Consider the following 5,440-nt stretch of genomic DNA (forward strand, 5'->3'; position numbering starts at 1 on the left):
TGGCAATTCCATATTCATTGTTACAGGTAAGCATTACAGAATGTGAAAGTCTAAAGACCAGAAGACTATTACTAAAGTGATTCTTACTACAGATCCTTACTTCTACTTAATACTTCCATAGGTTTCTGCTGCTGCTGCTAAGTAGCTTCAGTCAGGTCCGACTCTGTGTGACCCCATAGATGGCAGGCCATCAGGCTACCCCATCCCTGGGATTCTCCAGGCAAGAACACTGGAGTGGGTTGCCTTTTCCTTCCCCAATGCATGAAAGTGAAAAGTGAAAGTGAATTCTCTCAGTTGTGTCCAACTCTTCCCGACCCTATGGACTGCAGCCTACCAGGCTCCTCTGTCCATGGAATTTTCCAGGCAAGAGTACCGGAGTGGGTTGTCATTGCCTTCTCCAACTTCCACAGGGCCCACGTAGCAAATCCTCAACTCTGGGGCCATTTCACTATCTTACGCATCCGGTCCCATCACTTCATGCGAAAGAGATGGAGAAACAGTGGAAACAGTGTCAGACTTTATTTTTTGGGGCTCCAAAATCACTGCAGATGGTGACTGCAGCCATGAAATTAAAAGACGCTTACTCCTTGGAAGGAAAGTTATGACCAACCTAGATAGCATATTCAAAAGCACAGGCATTACTTTGCCAACAAAGGTCCGTCTAGTCAAGGCTATGGTTTTTCCTGTGGTCATGTATGGATGTAAGAGTTGGACTGTGAAGAAGGCTGAGCGCCAAAGAACTGATGCTTTTGAACTGTGGTGTTGGAGAAAACTCTTTTTTTTTTTGGTTTAGTATGGTTTATTAAGCTGTGCCTTAGTACAGATGCTGGGGCTTGCCCATAGTGCTTTTAATGTACAAGGCCCTGACGTTCTGCCAATTTTTCTTGAGCGATGACACCAGGAAGTTGACAGCTAAGTGGATGTTGTACACAAGCTCATCATCTGTCATCTTCACGTGGCCAACAGCCACTGCCAGACACAGCACCTTCTTCATCTGGAACTTGATCGTGGACTTCACTTCATCAACTTTGGCCACCATGTTCTCATTGTGGGTCAGCAAGGAAGGGAACTTGCCAGCCTTGTTCAGGCCTGGGCCCAGGATTCGGGGGATCTGCTTGATCAGAGACTCTGAAGCCAAAAAGGCATCATATTTCTTGGCCAGCTTCTTGACCAGTTTCTTATTCTTGTTGAGTTTTTTCAGCGCCTCGATGTCCGTGTGGGGGATATCCACAGCCTTGGCCTCATCACAATGCTGCTGGTCCCCCAAGACACACACGGAGAACTTGGGGCGGGGAGTGGACTTAAGCCTGACGGTGCCCGAGAAGCGTTTGTCCTTCTGAGGGTCATAGTTCTTCAGGCTGATCTGAAGCTCCACCGTCTCCAAAAACTTTCTGTGCTTGCGCTGGTTCCCGTGCAGGACTTCCCTCACTGCCTCGTAGAGGGTGTCGTGGGAGACTTTGCTGCTCATAGTTCTCTATGCCGCAATAACCGGAAAAGAGAGTGGAGAAAACTCTTGAGAGTTTTGCAAGGAGATCCAACCAGTCCATTCTGAAGGAGATCAGCCCTGGGATTTCTTTGGAAGGAATGATGCTAAAGCTGAAACTCCAGTACTTTGGCCACATCATGCGAAGAGTTGACTCATTGGAAAAGACTCTGATGCAGGGAGGGATTGGGGGCAGGAAGAGAAGGGGACGACAGAGGATGAGATGGCTGGATGGCATCACTGACTTGATGGACTTGAGTCTGAGTGAACTCCAGGAGTTTGTGATGGACAGGGAGGCCTGGCATGCTGCGATTCATGGGGTCGCAAGGAGTCGGACATGACTGAGCGACTGAACTGTACTGAACTGAACACTTAAATGGACCACAGAAACTGTAAACAATCAGTGGTCCTTCTGATGCCCATGGCAGGAAGATGCCAGCTGTCCTCTTGGGAAAGTGCAGTTTCATTTAACTGGTGTCAACATTTGATACTATAAATCTTCCATCTGAAGATTGTCTTCTATGTCAATTAGTACCAGTTTATTTGAAATAGATTTCTTGGTGTTAAATATTTAGGAAACATTACTTCAAGGAGTTAAAGACAGGCTGTAAAGTAACACTTCAGACATTATCACACTGTTATATCAAACAGATGTGTCATTTTAAACATCACAAGAATTATAAACTAGGTCTCAATGTTCCATATATTTTCAGTTAATGACTATAATTATCAAAAATGTTATTTTTAATGTATGTGATTTACACAAAAATTCATTTTAGAGGACATGATTTTGATTCACATTTTCCTCTTTCAATATAGCATATTTTTATATCCATTAATATTTTCTTGCTTGGAAATTTTTTATATCTTGTCCTATTTTTTAATTTACATTTAGAGACTTGATGCATTCTGGATACTAATCTATTTTCAGTTATAATTATTTTTTATAATTTAAGGGGTTTTTCTCATAGACTATTTTTAGCATAGCTTCAAGTTCACAGGAAAATTAAGATACAGAGAGCTACCATATACCCACTGCCCCCACACCCAGTTTCTGCCACTAGCAATCCCACATCAGGGTGGCACATTCATTACACTTGATGGACCTATATTGACACATCAGTGTCACCTAAACTCCATACTTTACATTAGGGTTTATTTTTAGAGCTGCATTTTCCACTGGTTTTGACAAACACCTAATGACATGGATTCACCATTATATTATACAGAAGAGTTTCACTGACCTAAAAATTATCTATGATTTGCTTATTCATCCCTCCCTCTTACCCAACACCTACCTTAACATAGGTTATTTTCTATATCCAATGGGAATTTGCCTTATGACACAGAAAACAAACCCCTGGTGCTCTGTGACAACCTAGAGGGGTGGGAGGGAGGTTCAAGAGGGTGTGGAATAAATATATGTATATACCCTTGGCTAATTCATATTGATGTATGGCAGAAACTAACATAATATTGTAAAGCAATTATCTCTCAATTAAATAAATAAATTTATGATAAAATATATATATATATTTAAAGAAATATATATATATTAAGTGAAAATGAAAAGAATGAGAGGGGACAAATAGAAAAATACATATAAAAGAGTAAATTGATAATGAAGTTTTCCTTGGGATAAAATAGAGTTGGGTTGAGTGGATTGGGAATGCCAGGGAGAAAGGGCAGACTGCGTTTGGAAATGGGAAGTCAGTAGTGACTTGAGAAAGAAGAGGGAGTTAGTTATGTGGGTATCTGAAGAACAGCCTTTCTGCAGATGAACTAGCAGGTGAGTGGCTCTAAGATGGAGCACATCTGCCTTTATGCAGGATCAGTGAGGGCCAGGAGGACTGAATCAAGGTGAGGAATTAACAGGAAGTCCAATTACTCAAGTGTTTGCATCTAGCCATTCAATGAATTTTGCTTATTTGGAGTTTCTTCTGAGTGAAATGGCAAGACACTGGAGAATTCTGAGCAGAAGAATGACATGGTTTGATTTATGATTTAAAAAGATCACACTGGATACACCCTTGAGGACAGAATAGTGTGAAAACAGGCATTTAAGAAATATACTGTAATCTGGCTTCCTGGGAAGCCACTAGGGAAGGGTTGCTGCCACTTAGGAAGGGTGTATCCAATGTGATCTTTTCAAATCATAAATCAAATCATGTCATTCTTCTGCCAATGCAGGAGACATAATAGCTGTAGGCTGGATTGCTGGTTCCATGGAAAATCCCCTGGAGGAGGGTATGGCAACCCATTACAGTATTTTTACCTAGAGAATAACATGGACAGAGGAGCCTGGCCAGCTACTGTCCATAGAGTCTCAGAGAGTCGGACACAACTGAAGGGACTTCACACTCACACATGCAGACGAAAAGATCACTGCATAGTTGGATTGGGATATAGTGGACATAGTGAAATGTGGCCATATGATGCATTTATCTTAAAAGACAACAGATTTTCCAGAAGACTAGATGTGGAGTGAGAGATGGAGGCACAGTGTTGAGTCATACATAATCCTATCTTTCCGAATTCAGTTTGTAAAGACTGATGCAAAGAATTTGGGACTTAATGCTCATTTAATCATCAGGAGCTCCCAATGCCCAGTAGCAGCTGTGCCAATAGGACCAGAAATAGTGATGATAGCATACAGGTTCAGTGGAAGTAATGTCAACAGTGGGCCTTGGACATCAGCTGCAGTGATGATGGCATTCCAACCTGACACTTATTTTAGTATGATTTGGTGTGGATCAGCCTATCTGGCCATATTGGATTCCTGCTCATATCTCAACCATTATTTGAGCTGTAAAAATATTTGAGCTATGTTTTAAATTCATTGCTACTAGGGTAACTAGAGTTGATTTCTATAAATAATAAACTTGAGTTACACAAAAATTCTTCTGAGTCTCTAAGTACAAGCACAGGGATAGTTCATTCAGTTTGTGTGTAGTGCCCATTTACATGATCATGCCTCAAATATACATTTTTGTTGAAAAAGTAATACCATTCTAGTAAAGGAGTAAATTGAGGGATGAATTAACTGATTAAATATTTGGGGTTGTATCATCTTCTGAACAGAGAAGGCAATGGCACCCCACTCCAGTACTCTTGCCTGGAAAATCCCATGGACAGAGGAGCCTGGTAGGCTGCAGTCCATGGGGTTGCCAAGAGTCAGACACAACTGAGTGACGTCACTTTCACTTTTCACTTTCCTGCATTGGAGAAGGAAATGGCAACACACTCCAGTGTTCTGGCCTGGAGAATCCCAGGGGCGGTGGAGCCTGGTGGGCTGCCATCTATGGGGTCACACAGAGTTGGACACGACTGAAGTGACTTAGCAGTAGCAACATCTTCTGAAATGCCTAGGAATTTTCTACCATGAAATTTATTATTTACAACTATATATCAGTTCAAAATGGGGTATATTCAGAAGGCAAAAGGGTAGCATATATAATTCAAAGCAAAAAAGTAATATTTTTATTGTTAAAAATAATAAAACTACTTTATATAATTTTATGCACAGTATAAGATCTGCATAAATCTTAAAGCATGTATTCTGTTAATACATGTATTCTTGATTTTCATACCTCATTAATTAGAAGAGCAGTTTTAAATTTTAGTTTATACAAAGTTAAAAAATAAAATAAAATTTAAAAATTTTAAAAAATAAATAAATTTTAGTTTATAGTCTGAAAGCTTTGTCTTTTTTTTTCCCCTAATTAGTATTCCATAAACCCTAAAAACCTAATTTTATCATTGTTCCTTGTTCTATTTTATACACAGACATACACTTTATATATATATATATATATATATATATATATATATATAGTACTTTTGTAACTGTAAGAGAGTGTATACTTCATCAAAAAAGCTGCAAGTTCTTAAGTGGCTAAAATCACAGACATGAGTACCATTGTGTTTCTATGATGGAAGAATCTCCTAATTTTGACT

At 39.9% G+C, this 5,440-nt stretch overlaps 1 pseudogene across 1 annotated transcript; it reads right to left on the minus strand.

Annotated features, from left to right (window-relative positions):
* Nucleotides 1-775: 775 nt before the first annotated feature.
* LOC147379457 (large ribosomal subunit protein uL1 pseudogene) lies at nucleotides 776-1,498 on the minus strand (annotated as a pseudogene). Its single transcript, XR_015133173.1, has one exon. The product of XR_015133173.1 is annotated as a large ribosomal subunit protein uL1 pseudogene (transcript).
* Nucleotides 1,499-5,440: the final 3,942 nt, after the last annotated feature.

The sequence above is a fragment of the Bos grunniens genome, chromosome 1 (assembly GCF_055505025.1).
Source record: "Bos grunniens cultivar Pamir isolate PY7600 chromosome 1, Bosgru_T2T1.0, whole genome shotgun sequence".
Classification (NCBI taxonomy): Eukaryota; Metazoa; Chordata; class Mammalia; order Artiodactyla; family Bovidae; genus Bos; species Bos grunniens.